The sequence below is a fragment of the Castor canadensis genome, chromosome 6, assembly GCF_047511655.1.
Source record: "Castor canadensis chromosome 6, mCasCan1.hap1v2, whole genome shotgun sequence".
NCBI lineage: Eukaryota > Metazoa > Chordata > Mammalia > Rodentia > Castoridae > Castor > Castor canadensis.
Genome location: NC_133391.1, coordinates 37,362,884 through 37,389,906, shown reverse-complemented (window position 1 = coordinate 37,389,906; position 27,023 = coordinate 37,362,884). Strand labels below are relative to the sequence as shown.

The 27,023-nt window shown below is 43.5% G+C and overlaps 1 long non-coding RNA gene across 3 annotated transcripts in view; it reads right to left on the bottom strand.

Moving 5' to 3' along the window:
* The window catches only part of LOC141424072 (uncharacterized), a 59,153-nt gene that overhangs the window by 22,271 nt on the left and 9,859 nt on the right, over positions 1 to 27,023 (bottom strand). Inside the window, exon 2 of one of the 3 annotated variants that reach the window (XR_012448899.1) lies at positions 20,785 to 21,005. The exons of the other annotated variants lie outside the window; for them this stretch is intronic. This is a non-coding gene — a long non-coding RNA (uncharacterized lncRNA). The remainder of the gene's footprint in view (positions 1 to 20,784; positions 21,006 to 27,023) is intronic. 3 annotated transcript variants of the gene reach the window in all.

Sequence of the window (27,023 nt, the reverse complement as noted above, 5' to 3'; positions counted from 1 at the left end):
AGATCAAGGACAAACACAAGAAGGGGATTGGCTTTTGATCACATAATAAAGCGAGAACACACAAGGAAGGTATGAGGATAGGTAAAACACCCAAAAAACTAGATAGCATTTGTTGCCGTCAACACAGAGAAACTAAAGCAGATACTTTAAAGCAACTGAGGCCAATAGGAGAAGGGATCAGGAACTAGAGAAAAGGTCAGTTCAAGAAAAATTAACTTAGAAGGTAACACACATGTACAGGAAAGCAATGAAAGTCAACTCCCTGTATATCTCAACTAGCAAAAACCCTTGTTCCTTCCTATTACTGTTTATACTCTCTCTTCAACAAAACTTGAGATAAGGGCAAAATAGTTTCTGCCTGGTAGCAAGGAGTTACGGGGGGTAAGGGAGGAAGGAGGGGTAAGGGAGGGGGTGGGGGAAGGGGGGAGAAATGACCCAAACATTGTATGCACATATGACTATAATAAAAAAACAAAAAACAAAGGGGGCTGTGGCACCTGTGTGTGTGCTCAGGCCAGTGCATGGGCCAATAGACTCTCCAGCATCTTCCTACTGAAAAGCTTCCAGTACCTGAGCTGGCTGAGAGAGGAAATGCAAAGTCACAACAGCTCCACCACCAGTGGGGAAGCCAGGGGATCTCAGGGCATTGGGGATAAGGTGGATGAGGTGCCACCTTTGGTGACCAAGGTCCCATGCCTAACCAAACCGCCTTCTTTCTATCTTCTTCTGTGTCTTCTTTCTCTGACCCACTCTCTTATCCACCTACCTTTCATGCCTGGCTACCCTAGCCACCCTATCCAAATTCTCACCCATGCTCACCTTACCCCTATAGCTTACAGGGGTCGCAGAAATGGGCACACCGTGGTCACACTACCTTGTCCCACAGCTAACAAGAACTTGCCTGCTTATCCTAGCCAGAGATTCTAAAGTCCATTCAAAGGTAAAATCTAAATTAACATATAGGTTACATCAGTGTAGCTGTGGTGTTAATTGTTGCCATCCTTAAATGTTAAATGCATTTAAATTCTCTAAAGCATGTTTTCTAAAAATAAAAACTGCCATTTAAGGATTTAACATTGATCACCCATAAAGTATATCTATACTAAAAAAGCATTGTTAACTTCTTTAAAATTCATTTACTCTAAAGACAAAATTTAAAGGAAAAATTTATTAATACAATGTCAACTTTTTACACCAAAATATAGTGCTAATTAATGCTGTCCATCATAATTATTATTCTAAAATATGATATACGATAAGCCTTTAAAACTTCCTAACCTTAACTGTTCTCTGCTGATAAAATTAGACTTACAGCCAAGAGTTTAAATAAAATGAGTTTTTATATATGGACATTTTAAATAGACAATTTGATTAGAAGTTTTATTCCTAACAATTATTTTGTTTTAAAATTAATAAAATTTTGTTCTCCATAGTTCAAAGTAGTATGTCAGATTCTAAACTTGTTTAAGGCCTTTCCAAGCTGTAGATCTGTAAATGGCTGGGTTCTCCAGGGTTTGGATTCTTGGCTTTCTAGGTAATGACAAAGCCCATTTATAAGAAAATCCAGGATCTAATAATAAACACCTGGAGTAAACTAGACACTAACCAAACCTTTTAAATCCCACCTTAGCTTGCTTCAATTTATCTGGTCTTTTCATTAGTATGCCTAACTCATGGACACCTATCTCTCAGATGTCTTTTATTCCTATAACAGAGCCTGTATGTTGCATGTAACATGTCTTTGTGTTCCATTTGAGAGACCCTTTGGAGAGACCACATGGCCACAGGAAATGCCACCATGATGGAGCCGCCATGTGTCCAGAGCCATCTTGCCACTCCCTAGGAAAAGGAAACTCATGGGTGATGCTGTCTTGCCTTACTCTAGGAAAATTATAACTAACTTGTGGTTAAAATTCTCTAGATTAATGTAGTTTCTATATGTGTTGTTTATACTGCATTAATCTGTTAAGGATTGGGCCAAAAAAGAGAGTGTTTATGTTAAAAATCTGTTATAAACTACTTAGGAATCTGGCTGACTAACATTCTAAAAATAATGACAAAGAAATGGTTTAAGAGTTCACTCTGAATTAACATGATTGTTTTGTGTGTCATTGTGTGTGTTTTCTGTACGTCTTTATCACCTACAATTGTGGCCACTTAATTTTTACTGTTTTGATCTCGTTATGCACACTTATATTCTTTGGCAGGCCTAGATCGTAACATCTATGTGTCTGTGTGTGTGTTTAGGTGTCTTTAGGATGGTTCGTACGATACTTTTATAAAGTTTATGTGTACAACTGTCTCAAAGGTTATCAAAAGTTCTAATCCCAATCAGGCATAATTATTCTCTGCCTTAGGACTAAAGAGAATTTTATAAAAAAGAATCTCAATCTGTTTTTGTCTACCATGAGTGTAATTTACTTTCAACTCTTTTATAATTAGGTTTATTGACCCATGTGTCCACACAGAATGCTATTATTAAAAGACAGTTTAATTTAATTTTCTTCCCAAGTCTTTTAAGTTATAAGGTTACTAAGAGCTTTATTTAAAACAGTGTTATCACCAGGTGCTGGTGGCTCAGCTCATGCCTGTAATCCTAGCTACTCAGGAAACAAAGATCAAGAGGATCACGGTTCCAAGTCAGCCTGAGCAAATAGTTCATGAGACCCTGTCTCAAAAATTCCTTCATAAAAATAGGGCTGGTGGAGTGGCTCGAGGTGAAGGCCCTGAGTTCAAGCCCCAGTACTGCAAAAAACAAAACAAAACAGTGTTTTCTAAATTCAGGGTTTTACAAAGATTATTTCAACATACAAATTAAGTTCTTAAAGCTTATAAGTTTATAATTTAAAATTTGCCTAAAAGTTTTCTAAGGTTAAAATGTAGGGTACCAATACGTATTTAAAAACGGGTTTCTGTTTTATCAATGTAAATGTAAAAATCTTTTGGTGCTGTAGTCTAATACAAAATTTTACCAAAACCAAACAAAAGCTCCCCCTCCAGATGTAGGAATATGCTTAACCCCTTATCTCTGTTTCTGTGCCTAATTATTTGAGACATTAATCTTAAGTGGTTTATTATTAAAAATTATACATGTTCTCCCATTTTTCTCAGTTTACAAGCTGACTACAACCCTATAGCCTAATATAAAAATAGCCACAAGTGATGGATTTGTACCAGCCAAGCTTATTTAGCACAATTTGGATTCTGTACTGGTCATAATAGCTATGATGTTTTAACACTTGTGTCAACATTCAGGATCAACATCCCATCAAAAACCATTGTGCTGGGGTGGATGAGGTGGCCCTTAGGGGAACAGTTGCCTTGGAAGCCAGGGTACCCTGCCACCCGTTTGTTCCACAGACGTGATAGAAACAGGCTGAAGAGACCTGTGTTGAGGCTTTCAGAAGGTTCCAGAAGGATGCTTTGAGAATCTAGAAAATTCTAGTTTTTTCTCTCTCTGAAAGGGCAATTATCCACCTCTCCTTTCTGTCTCTTTCTCTCTCTACAAGCCAGCATAGGGAAAGATTTGGCTGTATCCTCTAGTGTTGGGAGATGCTTTGATCCTGCTAACCAAAAATACGATGACTAGTTCTCTTCATAGCCCATTTAAGATCATTTACTATTCTTTACATCCTGCTTTAAATTAGCCTCATACCAGACACAAAATCCTAAGGTATTTTTCCAGTAACACCAAAGAAACTAAGTTTCAACTAAATAAAATTCCTAAATGGTTCTAAAACTCCTAGTTCCTCATACATGTATCTAAATGTCATAATATCATTTATAAAGTTAAAAGTGTATACATGCAAAGAGCTATAGTTCTTTTATCTAAGATACCTTCTAGTAAGGTCTTTGACATTTCTACTCTTTAAGACAAATGATAAAAGTTCTGTCATTTAGGTCTGACATCTGTTTGTCAGCTATGGTTTATCTGACATCTGTTCATCAGGTGAACATTGGTTTATCTGACATTGAGTAGATAAACATTGTTTTATATATATAATATATAATTGAGCATCAAAACAGGAGCTATTTAAAATTACTAATACTGCTTTCCCTTAACATTGGAAAATTTAAGAGTTTTTTTATTGTCAGTACTGCATTGACAGTACACTGACTAACTTTACCTAACCAAATTCAAGGTTTAAATTGTAATTAAATTGTAATTACTTTAAGTTTCACCATTATAGTTCTGATCCTTCAAAAAACAGTCACAGGCCATGAAAAATGACTGACAAGTGCTCATCCATCAACCAGGACAGACATTCTTAAGTACTGGGGTTGTTTTGTATTTTCCCTGTACAACTTTGTAACTGTTACCTGCTAACACTTTTCAGCAATTTAGGTGTCAGTACACCCCATTTGACAAAAATTAGATTAATTAAGCCCAACCTAAGAGACACTTTTTTATAAATCTCTTTGTTGCTTAATTTGGCCAAAAAGGTCACATTGGCACTGACTTCTGATCTGTTCGAGTCTCCTTCCTCTGTGGGACAGAATCCGACTTTCTGGACTTTCCAGGGGAGCACTCCCACACCGAGGGACAGAACTGCCAAACTGGCAAAATCTTCAGCAACGACCGTTCAGAAAAACAGTTTAAAAGGATGTGACCTCCAAGCGGTCAGTGTCCCCCAGCTTCTCAGAGGCACAAGTGGCATTCAGCCACCCAAGACAGTTCAAAAGAACTGCACAAATGAGGGGACTTCTCCAGATCCAGATGGAGTCAATTATGCCAGACCTCTAAAAGTAACCACAGCCGAGAGCTTTTAAAAGGGGGCTCTTACACATGTGCTTTAATATTTAAGCCTTCTAGGCTTTTGGCAAATGGCAAATTCGTGTCTTTAGTCAAGGCCTTCTATTTAAACAAAGGCAATATAACTTTCAATGGTATCTAACTTCGGCTTAGGGACGCTGTGAGACTTCTTTCTGTACAGAACTGACTCATTGATGTTTGCTCTCTAATTGGACTAACACCTGGTCCCTGGAACACCTGGCCCCTATTATAGTCAGCCTTTAACTACAGTCCAAAATACAGGGCCATCTAAGAGTTAAAAATAGCTACAGGTATAAATACCTATAGGTAAAGTAAGCATAGACTCCCTGTCACTTTTCAAAATTACTTTGTCCTTCCTGCCACACCTGGCAGGGCCCCTTAAATGTTCCGGTCATGCCTTCAAAATCAGATTTATCTCTTCCAGAATAAAAGCCTTTAGGACCCAAATCATGAGACAACAAGGCTATTGAGCTCTACAAATGAACAACTCCCAAAAAAGAGAATGTTTTGGAATGTTGTCTCTGAGGGGCAGTTTGAGGCAGGCTAGAAGTAGGAAAGGTTTGGGGTTCATGCAGGTTGCCTGGGGATGGGGTCAGGCCATGCTGGCCTGGCTGGAAACCACCCACGCCCCTCCCCACTCATTCAGTGTTAGGTGGGAACCTCCTGGACCTGCCCTCCCATGGGGTAGTGTAGGTTTTAAAGGCACCTGAAAAAGAAAAGCTCTCTCTCTCTACCAGTGGACTTCACCTGCACCCTCCGTGCCCCCTTCTTCTTCCCTTTCCTCACCTGGCAGAATGGGTGACACCCCTTTTCTCAGTAAGCTATCCTACCTCACCCCATCCACGTGCTCTGCTCAGATTTTTCCATTTGGACCCCCAAAACCAGGATCTTCTGATCACAGACTGTACCAGCACCATTAACAATAAGACTTTCTGTCACTTTTAAAAATGAAAAGTTAGATTCTTTATCCTTCCTGCTACACATGGCAGGGCCCCTTCTGATGCTCCTATCATTGTTAATGTCTGGGTCATGCCTTCTAAACCAGATTTCTCTCTTCCAGAATGAGGACCCAAATCATGAGGCAACAGGGCTATTGATCTCTGTAGATGAACAAGAGCTCCATGAAAAACCTTAATTGTGATGGATATTTAGACACCTTGTGTTCAAATGAATCCCAAGAGAAAGAAATAGTAGAGAAAATTTTCCCTTGTGGGTAGGGCCTGCTGCCCTTGTCAGATCAAAGCAGATACTGAAGATGGACCGCCCCCTCCCCTTCGGCAACCTCCCCAAAAAAGAATTTTTTGGAATATTATCGCTGAGGGGGAATTTTAGGCAGGCTAAATTAGGAAAGATTGGTACTCATAAAAAATGTTGCATCTTAGATCAACCATGCTTTGGCTCAGGAACTGCCCTCATCTGGCTGGGACCCACCCATTCCCCTCCCCAATCATTGATTGTTGGATGGGAATCACCTGGTTCTCCCCTTCCCATCGATTATTGTACGTTTTTAAAGCACCTGGAGAGCAAAAACATGCTCTCTCAGCCAGCAGACTCCACCTGGGCCTCACCATGCTCCCCTTTGTATTTCCCTTCCCTAATTTTTAATAAACTCCACTAACACCCATGTGTCCTGTGGTGGATTCTTCCCCACTGGACACAAATAATTCGGAAGCCTTCTGATCACAGACTTCACAGTGCCATTAGCACATTTATCAGGAGACTTCTCCCTTCTCATCAACTGTCTCTTAGATGGACTAGTGAGTAAATGCAGGGAATTTGCTTAGAGCAAGGAGGACACTGACGCAGCTCACAGTTGAGCCTCTTATCTGATGAAACTAGTGCAAGTTGAGAAATGAATGATGAAATCAAATGTCCTCCTTCCAGAGGAATGAGTGTCTTTACAGAGAAAGTTTGCAATCCAGAGAAATAGACTCTATTAACTTCCTGGCTCTTTCTGGACACACACACACACACACACACACACACACACACACACACGCCATAAAGAAAGCTGAGACAACTGCCTTTCTTCCTCAGTCTACGCAGCAAATCAAGAGAAAGTACCCAAAGAATGAGACTTGGGCTCAGCAGGAGAGCATTTGCCTAGCATGTGTGAAGCTCTGGTTTCCATCCCCAGCACTGAAAATAAAATGGGGCGGGGGGGGCTAAGGAGAGTTTAATGGAGATACTAATCACAGAGGGGAGGGGAGGTTTGAGGGAAAGCAACTAGGGATGATGAGGCACCCTGGGGCTGGCGAGAACAAGAAGCCACAACCACCCTGGGGGCAGGAGAGGAAGCTGGAGCTTCAGGAGGGCTGCCAGACAGTCTCTGTGGTCTTCAGGAGAGGAACACAGCCGCCACCAACCAACAGCCCTGCCTCAAGTGTGCCAGAGGCACAGGCACACTTGAGTGCCCTGCCCCACTCTCTTCTCACCCTCCAAGTCTGCTGGTGGGGGGGCCTCCCATTGGCTGATGGGAAACCAGAGAAAAAGGGAGTGTAAGAGAAGTAGTCACAAAGGCCAGCCCTCAAAAGCTAAGCCAAGTAGAGGAGGTGACAATAGGCCTGGAGGGGCAAATGGAGAATAGTCAGATGCTCACTTTATTCCAGTGATCCTGCCAGCTTCCTTTGATCAGGCTGGGAAACTGAGGCAGAAGCAACTAACCTGGGAAACTTGCACTCCATGTGCAAGATAGGGCCTGAGGAGATTCGAATGGGGAGAAAAACAACTATTAATCAATTGGGGTGGGGGAGGAAGGCAATGTGTTTTCTGGCCATCCCCATGGCAACCACTCTGAGCTGCCCTCCAGGCCCCAACCCAGAGACTGACCAGAAGTCACTTTTTCCATCACCCGCCCATTCTATTCCCATCCTTTTTTGTTTTCCCTTCCTCCTTGGCCTCAAACAGGGTGATTTCCCTTGTTTCATCCATTTCCAAGCAGAGTGCTTCTGAAAACAATGGATGGTGGCTCTGGGTGGGGCAGTTGAGCAACCATGACCAAACGCTGGATAGGAAGGGGATGGGAAGGAAGTGACAGAGCAAGGTAGCACAGGGTGTGCCAGAGAACCCAGAGTGAAGGAGAGAGCTTATAAGGAAGGGGATATGTCTTCGAGGGGTCATCTGGCACCTAAGATGGTTACACTGTAATCAACAAGCAACCTTTATTGTTGCTGGCCACACAAGGTCCAAGGTCATGTCAAACTATGACTGTCCTGCCTCTGCCCCTGCCAGTGGAATGGCAATAAAGGCCAAGATGGAGGACTTTTATTCTGCTTTACTTTGCAGGTGACTGTTTTAGGACATTTTCTTCTCTCTCTCTCTCTCTCTCTCTCTCTCTCTTTCTCTCTCTGTCTTTTTGAAGTACTTGGGTTTGAACTCAGGGCTTCATCCTTGCAAATTGGGTGTTCTACCACTTAAGCCACACCTCCAGTCCACTTTACTCTGGTTATTTGGGAGATGGGAGTCACAAGAACTATTTGCCGGGGCTGTTCTAAAATCTTGATCCTCCTGATCTCAGTTTCCCAAGTAGCTAGGATTATAGGTGTGAGCCACTGGTGCCCTGCAGGACATCATTTTCTTGAAGCAGATGTTCAATAGACTTCTATGACTAAATCAGTACTGCTGAGCTGGGTCACTATAAAAATGAGAAGACCTAGTATAAGGAGCAGGCTGTCCCTCAAGCCCTCCAACTTCCCCCCCCTCAGCCCTCTCCACCCCAGCCTGCTCTGCTTCCCCTCCCAGCACCTAGACCCCCCTCCTCCCTTTTCCCCACCTAAATCCAACCGGTGCTCACAGCTCTGGTTCAGGTTCTTTCTCTGCATAGTGTTTCCTCTCTGGCCATGTATGCCCCCCTCTTCCTTCCAAAGCATTCACTGTCCTTAGCAGCCCATTTTCAGTCAGTACTAGCCACTTCTTTTTCTGTGTGGAGCACCTCAGTTCCTGATAAACAGCCTGGAATCCCCATAGGCCTCACTCTGTACTAGGTACATACAGTTGGCACTCAACAAGTGCACCCTGATCCAATAAGGAACAGAGACAAGTTGCTAGGATCTAACATTGTCGGGGACTTTAATCCAACTGTTGACATGTTGGGGGTTCCCTAAGAAATTACAAATTACCCCTTGTTCTACCAATTAGACAAGAGAATGCTCAATTTATCCAAATCAATGAAATAAATTAACATCAATGTCATCGTTAGTGAGTCTAGGTCTGGCTGCTTGCTACTCAAACACCAATACTTACTTAGTCTTGGCATGGTGACACACACCTGTGCTTCCAGCATTTGGAAGGCCAAGGCAGAAGGAGTGCAAGTTTGAGGCCAGCTTGGGCTACATAGTGAGACTCTGTCTCAACCAACCAAAAACAGAAGGAAGGAAAAAAGGAAAAGAAGAGAAAAGTCTTCTTGGGAGACAAGTGTCAGTAGGAAGGAAATCTGTTTTACTGAAGGCCAGCACCCAGGAAGATGGAGAGTGCTATCATCCTCAAAGCTCCATCCTGGGTACCTCAGGAGCACAAAGGGATTTCACAGGAAGAGAAAGGAGGTGAAGAACAGGAAGTCCACGTTTTTGAGCAGGGTCTTTGAAATCAAAGCCACATGTCTCCTTTTGTTTTCTTCTTTCCTATCAAGACCATCGTAATCAACCTTGACCTCCTGTGCTAATTCCTGTAATTCTTTAGGCAAACATTACTTTTCTGCAAGTTAAATGTCACAGCAATTTGCGTGTTTTGTGTTAGCTGATACATAGAACTGAAGAATAAAGAGGGGCTTTACGCACGCTAACATTATCTGAAGGTCACCAGATGTTTGGGTTCTACAAATCTGACGTAGGTGTGGCTTGTCTTTAGAACTGAGAATGCCAGGCAAAGGGAGGGGACATAATCTTACAGAGGACAACTCACAAAGGAGTTGTCCCCTGTTACATCACAATTTACGGTCACCATTTTTGTAGATTCTTTTCTTTGAACCACACAGCAATCTTGTGAGGTACCCACTTAGCAGACGAAGTTTAGGATAAAAGAGGCTTAAGTGACATGCCCAGGGCACATGGTCCAGAACACAGGTTCCCAGATGCCTAGCTTAACACTAAGTGTCCAGAGTAACACCTCATGTCCAAAGAGAAGCGAAAAAGTAGCAAACTGGAAGACACCAGATACAACTTCACTCCGGAATGGATGCCGTAGTGGAGAGGGGTAGAGCATTTGTCCCAGCAGAGCACACGTCGTGATGTCATGACCATACCACGTCCTAGAGAACTGGGGAAAGCAGGTCCCTGGGCCAACATGGCTGCTCTGAGCCCTCAGAATTCAAGAGTCCCAGCCCCAGGTGCAGAGCTCAGAGGAGTGCCCAGAACCCATGACAAATAAACCCTACTGGGTGAGGGAAAGAAACGCAGCAAGCTGAGGCAGGAGAGGCCGAACAGCGACAGACCTCTTTCAGAAGCAGCTAGGTCATGTGACCCTCGTGCTCCCATAGAAGAATCCTGGATTCTTCACTGCAATTAGAATGTAAGAGGTGCTTAAACCACTTTTGCTGAAAAGCTCTGACTCCTTACTTCAGCCCATGTGTTAATTAAAAACAGGAGAAACGTTTGGTATCGCCATCTCCATTTTGTACCTGTTGTCCTTTGTTCTGAGCCATTCTGTCCTGTAGCCACCTTGGAATCAAGGAAGGAGAGGAATGATCGATAACACCTTTATGACAGGGACTGAAACTTCCGATAAGGAACAGCGGAGGCTTGCAGGACAGACAACCCCTCCAAATGAGGTCGATTGTCTATACTGCTGAGGCTGCACCCTGGAGCAGGAGTCATCATCTCATGGAAACCTGATTGTTCTCCTCAAGTGATAACAATAATAACTTCTCCAGAATCCTCAAAGAACAAGGACTGAGATAATGGCCAACTAGATCCCACTGGAGCACACCTGTGACTGGAACTGTTTAATTAAGCATACTCCTTGCCCCCCGCCCTTTGTCTATTTAGACAAAAGTTCATCTCTGTACTGGAAAGACGGCTAAAGATGGGCTGAATGCTTACTCTGCCTCTTCCCAAGGCAAGTCCCAGTCTGTGTAATAAATCTCCTTTCTCTGTCTTTTACCATGTCTCTTTATTTGACATATAGGGGCAAGTGGCTCAGCCTGACATGTGGAATCCCAGGAGTTTGGGCCTGGAGTCTAAAATTCTGGTTTCAAGATGACAGGGAGTTCTATATCAAAGGTCTGCAAACACACTACACATAAAAGTCACTGGAGGAGGGCTGGCGGAGTGGCTCAAGTGGTACAGTGCCAACCTAGCAAGCATGAGGCCCTGAGCTCAAACCCCAGTACCAGTAAATAGATAGATGATATATAGATAAATGATTGATTGATAAATAGATAGATAACTGGAGCTAAATAAATATCACTGGAGCAGATTCTTTGAATACCCCACCTCACTCTATCAGTGATTATCAGCCTTGACATCTCACTGGAGTCACCTGGAAGTGGTTCAAATGCTGACACCCAGGCTGAACCCCAGATTTACTTAATCAGATTTCCGGGGTGTAGGCCCAGGCTTCAGCATTTTCTTCAAGCCCACTGTATCAACACACCAAGTCGAGGGTTGCTGCTCTCAAATGGGCCCCCAAAGATTCCAGTGTACATCAAGTTAGCCTTATTAAAAGCTTGGAAACCTTGCTAACTGTCCCCCAACCTGCAAGTGTGCTCTAAAAAAAAAAAAACAGCAGGGACAATGGTGGGAGCCAGAAACCAGGTCCCAGGGTGACAGATAGCTAACAAGGAAGGAGACAAGAGCAACATGAGGGGGTCTCTTCTGGCCCCTAGGGACAGCTTCAGAGCTTGGTCCTTGGCGGGAAGGGCAGGGCTAACAAGGGCAAGAATTTCTGAAAGGTAGCTGGGCACCAGGGGCTCACACCTGTAATCCTAGCCACTCAGGAGGCAGAGATCAGGCGGATCATTGTTTGAAACCAGCTGGACCAAATAGTTCTCAAGCTCAAAAAAAACCCATCACCAAAAAGGACTGGTGGAGTGGCTGAAGGTGTAGGCCCTGAGTTCAAACCCCAGTACGGGTAAAAAATAAAGAGAATTTCTGAAAGGAAAATGACTCCTCCCAAGGCTGAGTTTAACTGTGCTGCTCACACACCCTGCAGGGCAAACCATTTACCATATGTCCCTAGACTCCACCAATATTTGAAGTCTTGTGTACACCCTCTAAAATCAGAGGGTGTGAGGCTGGGATCTACACTATGCTCCCTAGCTGTGTGTTCTTGCAAAAGTTACTTTCCTTCTCTGAGGTTCTACGTCCTCAGCTAGCACACCGTGACAGTAGTGCTTATGTCCCAATGTAATTGTGGAAGTCACATGAGATAATTAACACCTGAAGAGCCTTTAGAACAATACATGGCATAGAGCAGGTGCTCTATAAAGATATGTAAAGTGCATATTTGCACAAATGTTTGCTTTGTATTATATATAATTTCATATCTAAACGTATACACATGTAATGATGTTTACATTACTGTAACACATGTCTATTAAGTACTGAGGATGTGCCAGTCACTATTTTAGTACTTCCCAGCCCCTTGTGGGTGAGAGGCCCAGCCCAACCCAAGAGCTCCTGAGGCCACTGAACAAGTCACTTCCTTCCTGGGTGGCATCTCCAATGTGACAACTAGATAATTGCAGCTTTGTCACCCAAAGATTCTGGCCCTCTTAACCTACAGCTGGAACCCACCAGGGGTTCCTAGGCCTTGTGCTGTGCTGGAGAATAAGCAACCCTGGCATGCACAGGGCGGGTTGGGCAGGGGACAGTGTTCCCTCTGGCCGCCCACAGAGCCGCCCTGGCCTGGATGGGCCTGTCCTGGAGGACGCAATTTCTGACCCCCCGGGGAAAGGCGACCCTGGAGGCCCGCAGGAAATGGCACCCAGGCCCAGCCCTCTCCCGAGGGTTAAGCAGGCAGCCAGGGCGCGACCGCGCGGGGGAAGCGAGGAAGCCCCAGGACGGTGACTCATCCTCCCGCCGCCGCGGTGAGTCACCCGCAGGCAGCCACGGCGGCCACACAAAGTGGGCTCTGTGCGGCTGGGGCCGGCCCGCCAGCGCCCCCTCGCGGCCACAGCCGGCCTCGCAGCCGCGGTCCCCTCACCCTGCCCGCTTCCCCGGCCTTGGTCACACAGCCCTGGCTCCTTGCTCTGAGCTCTGGCCACATGTGACAACTAGGGAAGGATCTAAGCCAAGAACATTTGTTTTTTTCCGGTTTTCTTGTAGATTCGAACACTTTCAAGGTGGAAAGTTGGAAGTGGAAATCTCTCTCTAAATGAGTTGATGGGGCCGGTCCCAAGCCTATAATCCTAGCTACTGAGGAGGCAGAGATCAGGAGGATCACGGTTCAAAGTCAACCTGGGCAAATAGTTTCGTGAGAACCTATCTTGACAATACCCAACACGAAAAAGGGCTGGTGGAGTGGCTCAAATGTACAGTACCTGCCTAGCAAACATGAGGTCCAAAGTTCAAACACCAGTACCACCAAAAATAAAAACAAAAAATAAATGAGTGAGTAGGTGAGGAATTTGGAGGTGCACGGAAGAAGGAAGCAGGCAGAAAGACTTGTCATCAGTTGGTTTTCCCTCCTCCTTCACTTCCAAGTTACTATGGCACCAAACATGAGCGCCCAGTAAGCCCAGCCAGATCCATGCACCCTGATGCCAGCCCCAGGCCTGGGACCATCACCCATTTCCCTTTCCTGGTGGTTTTTGCCCTGACACAGTAGAGAATTCACTGGAGATGTCCAGGGGACCAGATTAAAGAAGGTGGCCAACACTTACCCAATACTGTGTGCCAGGCTCTGTGCTGAGTTTTTTGGCATATTACTTACTGCTCACCCTACACACACACATACTCAAAAGGAAGTGAAAACCTAAGTTATGGCATCTGAGCATTTATACACTTTACTATTTCACGACAATTCCATTTCATTCCAGAGTTAGGGGAATGGAATTCCCCACTTTACCAGGTCAGCTACCAGGGAAAACAAATGGTTTTCTGAAGGTGTCACAGCCCCAGGCTTCAGATTCCAAGCTCTGGCCTCTCTCCTTTCTCCTCCACTGCCACGCACCTCTCCTACCCTCCAGCAACAAAAATGACTCACTCTCTTACCCACTCTGCATCCAGATTCTAAACTCTCCCTTCTGATAGATACTGCATCCAAAACAAATCTAAACAGATTCCACTGCTAGGAAGTGGGTGCCAGGGGCCAGTGATTTCTTCTGTTTTGCTCATTCTGCATCCCCAGTCCCTAGAACAGAAAGCATCTTGGAGATCAATAGATTTGTACTGGATGAATGAAACCTCTACACCAAAGAAGGGTAGACAGTGCCTAACAACACTCAGAAAGATTGGAACACAGAAGCTAGGCATGGTGGTTCATGTCTATAATTCCAGCCTGTGGCAGGAGATGCATGAGTTTGAGGCCAGCTTGAACTACACAGCCTAGATTACTGAGCAAAGAGCTTAATACAAAAGAGAAAAGAGATTCAGACCTGAGGGGAACCCATTCACAACTCCTGGGGCTCCACAAAGAAGACGGAGGATCTCAGAAAGGGTGTCAGTGTTCCTCAAGGGATCTCAAAGTCAAAAAAGGGGCTGGTGAAGTGGCTTAAGCAGTAAGAGTCCCTGCCTAGCAAGGGTGAAGTCCTGAGTTCAAACCCTAGTACCACCAAAGGAAAAAAAAAAATGAAAGTCAAAAAAGAAAATAGAGGCCAAAGCAAATAGGAAGGTTACGTCTTGGAGAAGTCAATTTTGCTAAGTACCTGTCATAAAAAGGCAAACACTGTATGATTCTGCTTCTGTGGGGTACTTAGGAAAGTCAAATTCATAGTTGCAGAAAGTAGAATGGGGGCTGCCGGGGCAGGGGAAGAGAACTGGGGAGTTGATGTTCAGTGAGTACATTTTCAGCTTTGCAAGGAAACTGCTTAACAACATGAAAATCTCCAACACTACTGAAGTGTGCACTTAAGAACAGGTAAGATGAGAAGTTTTACGTTACGTGTTTTCATTACCACAATTAATAAGAAAAACTTAAAACTTCTTTGTGTTTCTTCCTCCCTGCTTTAAAGCCCATGATGGCTTCCCACTCTACTTGAGTTTCTTAGTCCAGATGCCGGTGGCTCACCCTAGCTCCTTGGGAGGCTGAGATCAAGAGGATCATGGTTAGAGACCAGCCCAGGTAAATAGTTCATGAGAAAAGAACCCCATCTCCAAAATAACCAGAACAAAATGGACTAAAGTGTGGATCAAGCAGTAAAACGCCTGCTTTGCAAGTGTGAAAGCTTGAGTTCAAACCTCAGTCTCACCACGATAAAAGGTATTTTCTTTAATTCTCTTACAGGGTGTAGAAAGCTCCCCACTGACCTCTGCTCCCTGCCTAGCCACACAGCACTTCCTCTTCCTACAGGCTCCATCTCTACCTCTCCCACAGCCCCCTTCTCATCCTCTGTTCTGAGCTCAGATGCTATTTCCTCAGGCCTCCAGGGTCAGTCTGTCTGGAGGCTTCCCCATTTGTCTGTGCTAGTGCTTCCTGTTCATTCACTCAGATTACTTTTCTCCATTTATAGTTAGGTGCTTGTTTATTTATTGTTTGCCTCTCACTAACGGGCCACCATTACCTCAGATGCTAACCTCCAGGAGGCAGGAGGCAGGGCTGTTTGGTTCACCATTCAACCCCTCGCACACAGCTGAACACAGCTCCAGTACCCCAAATATCTTTGTTTATGAGTAATTGAGTCTCTCTCGCTTTTCCCTAAGTGGAGCAGCAATGCAGTGTGAGTCCAATGTTCTTGGAATTCAATCCTAACCCCACCACTTCCCTTCCCCAGCTGTGGGACCCAGGACAAAGCATTAGATCTCTTTGAGCTGCAGTCTCCTCATCTGTGAAATGGGTTATCTCGCAATGTAGTTAATTATATTAAATTATGTATTTAAAGTGCTTGCTACTTGGCACCTAACAACATTGCATTTTACACCTTCAAAGGGCTACTGCTTAGGCAGTCGTTCTTGACCATAAGAGGAGGATTACACATCCCTTTAAGAGTTTGGTTAAAACTATAAATCCTCCTTCTAGATAGAAAACTGCACCTAATCACAGGCACATACATTTTAGCTATGAATTCCCGATGTTCATAGAACATCAGAAGTCATGGTTACCATGTTAAGAATCCTTGATATGTGGAGAGAAGCACCATTCATAGGGTGAAATAGCTGAAGGGTGGTTACTGGTGAAGAACAGCCTGGATGGAGGGGGAAAAAAATGAGAACTCTACCGGGATTCCAGGGCTGGCATCCGTAGCTCCGCAGTGCCCCCTAGTGGTAGGATACAGCTATCACATGAAACTCCTTGGTCAAAGGAGGAAAGACGGCACTCTAGGACAATGTTGTCCACACCTTCCACCATCTCCCCCACAGCCCATCTCTTAGAATCGAGCATCTCTTGGAGCAGTGAATTGTTTCTCAGAGTGAGACCAAGCACGGGTTGATCGACAGATAGTCAGGCCCTTGAGCCACACCTCCAGTCCATTTTGATTTGGTTATTTTGAAGATGGAATCTTGCAAACTATTTGCCTGGCTGACTGCCAACAACTAGCTTCTCAATCTCAGCCTCCCCAGTAGCTAGGATTACAGGCATGAACCTCCAGTGCCTGGCTTTATTATTTCAGTCTTAAAGGTTTCTTATATGGTTTCCAGGACTGCTTGAATAACCTTGACTAATCTTATTTTCCGGTTGTACATGTGTTTTGGCTTATGTTTTAAAATGTGTTTCATGCCTTCATACTGTCATGCTATGTTATATCTTCAAATTAGAAAAGTTATTAATGGTCCAGTGCCTACTGAGCATTTCTGAGACCCTGGGTTTGATCACAAACACTGAAAAAAATCATTAATGCCTCAACAGTGCTTCATTGACTCAGAAAAGTAACAATGACAACAGAAATATAGATCTGGGCACCAGTGGCTCACGCCTGCAATCCTAGCTACTCCAAAGGCGGAGATCAGAAGGATTGAAGTTCAAAGTCAGACCAGGCAAATAATTCGTGAGACCCTATCTCAAAAATACTCAACACAAAACAGGGCTGGGGGAGTGGCTCAAGTGTTAGAGCGCCTGCCTAGAAAGTGTGAGGCCCTGAGTTCAAACCCCAATACCGCCAAGAAAAAAAAAGGAAAGAAATACATAAATATATAAATAGTGAACAGGATCTCTGAAAATGGTAGATGCCTGTATGTCCTGGGATGAAGGAAAGTGTAAGAGTAATATTTTGACCAAACAACAAAGAGAAAGTATAGCTAGAAACTACCTCAAAGATTATCCAGAAACAGGGTTTATTGACTAATCACCTTTTGTCCCACTGCATTGGCTGCCATGAAATGTCAAGTCATGACTCAACATCATCAAAAGCTTAGGGTGTGTGTGATGGAATCTCACTATGTAGCCCAAGCTGGCCTCTAACTCTCAATCTTCCTGACTCACCTTCCCTGGTGCTGGAATTACAGATATGCACCACCACACCCAGCACATCAATGTTTTTGTATCAGCAGTCACACTCAGTATCCTACTATTTTTTTCCAGAATAAGCACAAGAATATTTAATTTTGTGCTTAAAAAGACATAGCCCATAGCTCAAAGTTGTCCTCATCAGTGACAAGTTGCTGCCTGATAAAGAAGCCAAACCAACTGTGACCTTAAGTTATGTAAATACTTTAAAAGAACCAGTTTTTAATGAACCAATAAAGAAATGGGCAAGTGAACTAAACAGAACGTTCTCAAAAGAAGAAATTCAAATGGCCAAAAAACACATGAAAAAATGCTCACCATCTCTAGCAATAAAGGAAATGCAAATTAAAACCACACTAAGATTCCACCTCACCCCTGTTAGAATAGCCATCATCAGCAACACCACCAACAACAGGTGTTGGCGAGGATGTGGGAAAAAAGGAACCCTCTTACACTGTTGGTGGGAATGTAAACTAGTACAACCACTCTGGAAAAAAATTTGGAGGCTACTTAAAAAGCTAGACATTGATCTACCATTTGATCCAGCAATACCACTCTTGGGGATATACCCAAAAGATTGTGACACAGGTTACTCCAGAGGCACCTGCACATCCATGTTTATTGCGGCACTATTCACAATAGCCAAGTTATGGAAACAGCCAAGATGCCCCACCACTGACAAATGGATTAAGAAAATGTGGTATCTATACACAATGGAATTTTATACAGCCATGAAGAAGATGAAATGTTATCATTCGCTGGTAAATGGATGGAATTGGAGAACATCATTCTGAGTGAGGTTAACCTGGCCCAAAAGACCAAAAATCGTATGTTCTCCCTCATATGTGGACATTAGATCAAGGGCAAACACAACAATGGGATTGGACTTTGCGCACATGATAAAAGCACACAAGGGAGGCGTAAGGATAGGTAAGACACCTAAAAAATTAGCTAGCATTTGTTGCCCTTAACGCAGAGAAACTAAAGCAGATACCTTAAAAGCAACTGAGGCCAATAGGAAAAGGGGACCAGGAACTAGAGAAAAGGTTAGATCAAAAAGAATTAACCTAGAAGGTAACACCCACGCACAGGAAATCAATGTGAGTCAATGCCCTGTATAGCTATCCTTATCTCAACCAGCAAAAACCCTTGTTCCTTCCTATTATTGCTTATACTCTCTCTTCAACAAAATTAGAAATAAGGGCAAAATAGTTTCTGCTGGGTATTGAGGGGGTGGGGGGTAGAGGGAGGGGGCGGAGTGGGTGGTAAGGGAGGGGGTGGGGGCAGAGGGGAGAAATGACCCAAGCCTTGTATGCACATATGAATAATAAAACAATAAAAAAAAATAAAATGAAAAATAAAAGAACCAGTTTTACCAAATGCCACTGTTGGATGTCACATAACAGCTGCGAATAATGTGCAAAAGCAATCACCATGACATATGTGTGCTAGCACATACTTCTCTTTATGGCTGGCTGGAATCCTGGAGTATGGATGTTAAGTAGCTGTTGGAATATATGAAGGCGAAGTACTCAGAGTACGCTCTAAAATGTCCTATTTACTATAAGAGAAAATGTTTGGTTTAATAGAGGTTATTTTGTGCATGAAGAAAGCATCCTGGGGTTGATTCAGATGGAACACTAATTTTGGGAGCAGGAAGACAGAGAGATGAACTATTCTGATAAAAGAAGTTGTGCCTCCATGCTTCCGACTTCCCCTCAGAAAACTGGGAATGATAATACAAGTAATAACAGTACCTGTTTCTTACCCTTGTGGTTCAGCTCAGTGAAGAAACACATGTAACACACTTAGGACAATGTGGCCTGGAAAGGTATTCAATAAATGCTATTTTTTACTGTCATCTCTGAACACTGTTTAATTCACAGAGAACCACTGACAGTCAACAATGTACCTCCCAAAGCCAATTTAGTGTTAAAGGAAATAAAAAAACATTTTTACCATGATTCAAATTATAGTCACTAAGGAAACATTCTTTTCATTCTTTTTAATGTGTTCACGTAGACACAAGCAGCAAGTACAAGGAACTGTTTTCACCTTCCTGTCATGAAGGGCTAGAGGTCAAAGTGCTCACATGAATTTTATTTTGTTATGTTTTGGGCATTTTTATTGAGCTATAACTCATGTAATATAAAGTCATCATTTAAGGTATACCAAGTGGCTTTTAGTATATTCACTATGATGCATTGCCATGACCACAATCTTATTCTAGAACATTCCCAACACTGGAAAGAAACCCCAGGCCTATTAGCAGTCAGTCCCAATTCTTTTCCTTTCTCCATCCTATTTCCTGTCTTTATAGGTTTGCCTATTCTACACATTTTATATAAAATAGAATCAGGTCATTTGTGGCCTTTGGTGGCTGGCTTCTTAGTTTTGAGGGGTTTGGGGAGAAGGAGTGGGGGGGAGAAACAGTGGGGTTTGAACTCAGGGACTACACCTTGAGCCATTCCACCAACCCCTTTTCATGTTGGGTATTTTCAAAATAGGGTCTCTGGAACTATTTCCCCGGGCTGGCTTCGAACCTCCTAATCTCTGCCTCTGTATAGCTAGGATTACAGGTGTGGGGGTAGCTGGCTTCTTCATTTAGCATAATGTTTTCAGGGTTCATCCATGTTGCAGCATGCACTAGAACTTCATCCTCCTTATGGCTGAACGTCCTCATTGCATGGATCCATCACGCTTTGCTTACCCAGTCATTCTTTGCTTCTGCTTCTGAAGATAATGAGTAACACTTCTATGAACCTCCGTGTGCAAGATTTTGTGTAAACGTGTTTTCAGCTCTCTCAGACATATACCAAGAGCTTCTGGGTTGTATGGTGAGTTTATCCGTAACCTTTTGGAGAACTGCTAAACTGTTTTCCACAGTAGCTGACCCATTCTATTCCCACTGGGGCAGGAGAATTCCAGCTTCTCTACATTCTCACTGACACTGTGAGGCAGCCTAGCAATGGAGACTTAGGGGCTCAGATCCGGCACCATGAGGCCTGGCTTTCCTGGTGCATTTCATGCTAAACCTCTCATCTCAGCTCAAAGCTCTCCTTTGCAGTTGTAAAGTTCATTTCAATTGTAAATCCTCTGCAGTTGCAAGACATTCTCCCCTCCTTACCTTTCAGTAAAAGCCCTTTGCTTAAAACACGATCAAACCTCATGCATGTAATTAAAATGCACGCGAGCAAGCTTAAGTACATGGGCAGAATGCACCATATGGCACAAGACCTTGTCAATCAAACCTGTCAATCACCTTAGCCCATCCCACAAAGATAGCCCAGATTTTTCCCACCGTTTGCCCTTTCAGTTTGTAAAGGCCCTTCAAAGAAAGACCTGCAGGGGGGCTTCAATTCCACCTGGGAAGGCCATCACTGCTTTCTCTACAGTAACGCTCTCCCCTCCCGCCCCCCCCCCCCCCCCCCCCCCCCGCCACTCTCAATAGACGTCACATTTCTTCATCTTGCCTGGATTCTTTTCACAGGGGATGTGAAGTGCCTAGAGTCTTTGGACCTGAGCCTTTGGAGGTCATCCATCTGGTAACATCTGTTGTTTTCCTTTTACTGCTGTTGTTACTGTTACAGAAATCCTTCTGTGAAGTGAGATCTCATTGTGGGTTGTTTGGGGGGATTTTGTTGTTATTTTTGCAGTACTGGAGTTTGTCCTGGGCAAAAACAAGAGGCCCTACCTGAAAAACAACAAAAGCAAAAAAGGGCTGGGGTTGTGGTTCAAGTGGTAGGGCACCTGCCTAGCAAGTGCAAGGCCTTGAGTTCAAACCTCAGTACCACCAAAAAAAAAAAAATCCATCTGTTCCTTTGGCTTTCCTTTCTTTTGGACCCTTTGTGTATGTTCCCACCGTCAACCTGTCAGCCTTGCATTTATTAATGGCCTGTCACCCTTCTGCCTTAGAGAACAAACTTTGCTTGTCCCTGGTGAAGAAAGTGACCAGATCTCCTAAATTCCTCCAACTTTTCTGTTGCTGGAGGTTCTCTGACTCTGCCTTCATTTCCTGGCTCCTGACTGCAGAGACCAGTCCCAGAACCTCACTACGCTCCTTGTCCCAACTCCCCTGTCATCCTCTCCCAAGAAAACCCAGGCCTGAGACGCCCTAGACTCCTTGTCCCTTGACACGCACACACATCACCCTGCAGTGGGCTGGGAAGCTTCAGCTGAGTTCTGAGCCAGAAAAGGGAGAGGACAGCCTCACCCTGCAGACCCCACCCTCTAGGAATGGATTTGTACTTCATTGTTGGTGGGAACCATAGAAACCACAGGTGACCGTGAGTCAGACAGTGGTAAACAGGATTCATTACTAACAGAAGTTGCCTGGGGTAACCCTGAGACAGTAAGGCCCTGGATTTCTTGTGTTGACCTCGGAGAACTTCCTGGCTCCCCAGATCTCTCAGAGCCGGACATGAGGCAACACGGCTGAGCACAGATAAGTCACTGGCACATGTCAATCCTCCTGGGCTTCCTTCCAGGGACTCTGCACTCCCCCATCCTGAGCTCGCGTCCAGTCCTCCAACTTACCACCTTTCTCTTGGCTCTTGATTTTCCCTCCTGAGTCTCCTGCTCCCTTAAGTCCTCTGTCCTCTCCTCACTCAGACAAGCTGTTCATCTTTTCCATCTTAACTTAAATGCCAGGACCGTGCTTGACCATGGAGCTCCTAGGCTCCCCCTGCCAGCCCTCAAGGTCTGGATGGCTGGACCAGTCCAAATGGCAGGATGGAGGATAGAGACAGGGGTAGGACGGAGATAAGAACAAAGCAGAAGAGGGACCAAGGACTTCTGCTGACAGCCAGATAAACTTCTGCCAAGCAGGGTTCAGACACAGCTGGAAGTCAATGGATATCAGCCAGCTCAAATTCCCTGTCACGTGACAGTTCTCTCACCCCACTTGCCTTTTGACATGAGTCACCCCTGCAGCCACTTTATAAGAAAAAGGGAGAGGGCTGGGGAGTGTGGATCAGTGGCAAAGTGCTGGTCTGGCATGCTCAAGACCCTGGGTTCCATCCCAGCACTGCAAAAATAAATAATACAGGTATTTTTTGGTTAAAAAATATATTCTTACCAATGGCTGCAAGAGCAGGTTGGTGGAGGTGATCTAACGCTTCCAATGGTGAGCATTAGAGGGTGGGGTGCCTTGTCCACAGGGAATTTAAAACAGTAAGCAACCAAAAGCTGCCTGCTCATGGTCATCCCAGCCAAAAATTTTAATAAATGGCAGAAATATGATATTCCTCCCTGAAAATATATTTGATGGTCTAGAGGTCTTTTGTTTGGTTGTTGTTTTGGTTTGGGGGTTTGTTTGTTTGTTTTGGGGTTTTTGGGGAGGGTTTATTTTTTGTGGTTCTGGGGATCAAACCTAGGGCCTCATGCATCCTAGGCTCTACCACTGAGCTACATCCCAGCCCTAGTCCAAGACCTAAATCAAAACAAGTGCAATAGAGATCACTAAGTTTCAATAATATGTGAATTTCAAATTAGCAGAGTTTTACAATTTAGCCCTTAAAAACAAAATATTCAACACAGAATTTGATTCTGAAAACCTCAACCTCTGACCCTCTCAGACCCAGCGATGTGTGTTCTTTCCTGGAAGGAACTTCTTTCTCTCTGAATCTCCAAGCTAGCTCCCTCTGGCTCAGTCAGCACAGGCAGCCCTAAGGAACTAGCTATCTCTGCATCTCAACAGTGTCTACAGAGGCAAAGAAGAGACACAGACTCCTCTTTCTCTCTCTCTCTCTGTCTCCCTCTCTCTCTTCCCACCCCCCACGTGATATCCTATGACATCACCAGACTCTGTCAGCAAGAAAGCTATCACTGGATGTGCTCCTTCAACCTTGCATCTCCAGCACCATGAGCCAAAATAAACCTCTTTATAAAGTTGATCTGCTTCCCGCACTTCATTATAGTAATGAAAAATCAACTAATACAGTTTTCAAAACTTATAGAACAGAATTAAAACATTTTTTGAAAAGACAAAAGAATAACTTCGGTTATTTTATTTCTTTTCACTTAAACTTTTTATTTGTTGTTAACTCTTAAAACAGTGAAAAGGAGAGCAAGTTACAAACTGTAATATTTTTGTTTAGTAAGAGCCAACATCAAATGTAACCGTTTCAATTCATGATTATTGCCCAAAATAATTCTGTCTAATAGAGGTAGGGGTGTTCAATAATCCAGGAGCTGGACACTGGTGGCTCACACCTGTAATCCTAGCTACTTAGGAGGCAGAAATCAGGAGGATTGAGGCAAATAGTTTATGATACCCTATTTCAAAAATACCCAATACAAAAACAGGGCTGACTGAATAGCTCAAGTGGTAAGAGTGTCTGCCTAGCAAGTGTAAGGCCCTGAGTTCAAACCTCAGTGCCACCAAAAACAAAAGAAAAATCCAAGACGTGTAATTCCTTAGACATACCATACTCTCTCCCCTCTCCTGAATTTTAAGACATAGTACTTGGGGTATAATCATGGCCCCAAAATACAAAACAAAAATAAACTTCAAAATACACGTTTTTGTAAGACTTCTTTTTAATCAAGTCACCCCAAACCTGTGGTAGGTCTCTGTGTCTGGGATATTTAAAAAATATTTATTTTGGCCCACACTGAGATGCTCTGGATTCAAACATAATGAAGCAGTAAGAATCCCCTAAATTAAATTCTCTAGAAGTGATTGAGTGCTGAGGGAGTCACTTGAATGCAAAGCAGTAAGTACTGAAGGTAATGGAGCCTTATAAAACTCAGGGGGCAAGCTCATGGCGGAGCACCATGGCCTTATTTATCCATCTATCGTAAAGACATTCACGGTTCTTAAAAAGCACACAGGGAAGCAGGTCGGCTGCCCTGCACTGAGCCTGGGCAGAGCACCTTGGTGGTAAAACCGTCCTGCCTGCCTCTGTTCTCCTTTGCATAATTTGCATGACATCAAGGAGGAGGAAGTGAAAGGTTTCACATTTACTTTCAACAGATGAACATTGTGGTGCAAAAAGTGGGGTACACTTCAGTGTTTCACATGTTGGTAAGCATTATACAGACTTATAGAAAAAAAACATTAACTTTTGCCCCCCAAAGTATTGGGTAATGAAAAGTCACATTCTTTATTTGGGAGTACCTGTCTCTAGCTCGCTGTCATTTATCAATCACTTCTCTGCCCGTTCATTTATTCCTACCATATGTCCTTATTCGATTAACTTAACTGAGATGTGATTCTTTTGTAAATAATGCATTTAATAATCTTTTTGTGTATTAGTTACAAATAAAAAAGAAAAGGAGCCAGACACCAGTACCTCACACCTGTAATCCTAGCTACTCAGGAGGCAGAGATCGGGAGGATCGCAGTTTGAAGCCAGCCTGGGCAAATAGTTCATGAGATCCTATCTCAAAAAACCCTTCACAAAAAAAAATAAAGGACTGGAGGAGTGGCTCAAGGTATAGACCCTAAGTGAGTTCAAACCCCAGTACTGCAAAAAGAAAAACAAAAGGAAAGAACAATAATCATTAATACAACTTTTATAAGGTGTTCTAGTCATATAATATCTTTTTTTGTATTTATTTATTTTTTCATTTTTTGAGATAGGGGCCTTCTATGTTGCCCAGGCTGGCCTTGAACTCCTGGGTTCAAGTGCTTTTCCTGCCTCAGCCTCCCAAGTAGCTGGACTACAAGCACTTACCACTGTACCCAGTTCTTCTCTTACTCTAAATCCGAACTATTCTAGCAATAAACGTTTATTCACTGATACATTTATTTACATTATAAATAGAATAGCAAAATTGTACTTCCAGTATATCAGGTAACATTGTCAGCACTCTATAATAACTCATTTGGCCCTCATCATAATTGTATTACTTTGAAAAATTACTTTGAAGATTTTGAGGTACAGAGAGATTCAGCAATTTGTCCAAAGCCAGTCAGTCAATAGGAGGAAGACCCTCATTTAAAACAAGGCTACCTGACTTCACACCTAAGCTAAACCACTGTGCCAGCTCCTCTCCAAGAAAAAATGGTGAGGAAAGCTCTGTCCATCACACTGGGGAAGTACAGTCTGCGGTTTGATCAGCAGATTCCACATCCTCAGATTCAGGCAACTGCATCTGTGTTGAGCATGACCAATATAGTATAACTATTTGCATAACACTTAAATTGCGTTAGATATGTAACCTAGACATGATTTAAAGTGTATACGAGGATAGTGTGTCCATAGTTATGTGAAAATATTAGTCCATTTCACACAAGGGGCTTGAACACCATGGATTTTAGTACCTGTGAGGGTCCTGGAACCAGTCCTCTGAGGATTCCAAGGGGAACTACACAATTCCTTCTTAGGTTTAATATATATTTAAAGTTTCAGTCAATTATAAGCCAATAAAAATTCTAGTGATATGTGGAGAAAGTGTGAGAGACAGCAGATGGAACAAAATGTTAATAACTGACAAATCTAGGTAAAGGGTATACAAGGGATCATTTTATTGTTCTTGCAAAGCTGCTATAAATTTGAGTTTTCTATTTCTGGGGGGAGGGGCAGTACTGGAGTTTGAACTCAGGGCTTCGTGCTTGCTAGGCAAGCACGCTACCACTTGAGCCACTCCACCAGCCCTTTTCTTGTTGTTGAGTATTTTCAAGATAAGAGTTTCTTAAATTATTTGCCCAGGCTGGCCTTGAACCATGATCCTCCTGATCTCTGTCTCCTGAGTAAATAGGATTACAGACATGAGCCACCAGTGCCTGGCTAAATTTGAATTTTGTAAATAAAAAGTTAAAGTGAAGTTTTATTCTAAATTGTTAGTATTCATAATGTACTAAGAAATTTACATTTTTAAATATAACAAAAAATTTTATATCTAAAAAGTATGCAAGGGGGGAGTGGGGGATAAAAGAGAACGGTTGTGGGGGTGAATTCAAGTATATTTAATATACTATAAGAACTTTTATAAATGCCACAATGTACCCCTACCTAGCACAATAAAAAAAAGAAAAATAATATAATAAATAAATAGTATGCAAGGATGTATATTGTTTGTCAAAATTATTTTGGTAGTGGTAACAAGTACAAAGTTAAGAACAGCAGTCTTTTTTTTTTTTCTTTGCAGTACTGGGGTTTGAATTCAGGGCCTCTACCTTGAGCCACTCCATCAGCCCTTTTTTGTGATGGGTTCTTTCGGGATAAGTTCTCACGAACTGTTTGCCCGGAGTTGGCTTTGAACCACAATCATCCTGATCGCTGCCTCCTGAGGTGGTAGGATTACAGGCGTGAGTCACCGGCACCTGGATTGCTTTTTTTGAGACACAGTCTTGTTATGTAGCCCAGATTGGTCTCAAACTTGAGCTCCTCCAGCCTCAGCCTTTTAAGTGTTGTTGTCCCCAGCTGGGAACAATAGGCTTAAGGAACATTCCTGGAAACTGCCATGTTTTTTGCTTGTATCCCTTTGGCCAGAACTTGTCATACACTCACTTGTGACACTTCCCCCCCCCCCCCACACACACACACTGTGGCTTGAATGTGGGTTATTCCCCAAAGTCCCATGTGTGAAAGGCTTGTTCCCCAGCTTGGTGCTAGTGGGACGTGGTGGAAACTTCAGAAGGCCTAGCAGAAGGTCTTTGGGTCGCTGGAAGGTGCTCTTGAGGAGAAGTGTGGGTCCTGGCCCCTTCTTTCTCTTTGGATTCCTGCCATGATGATGTTGCAGGAACGAACGGTACAGAAAGTCT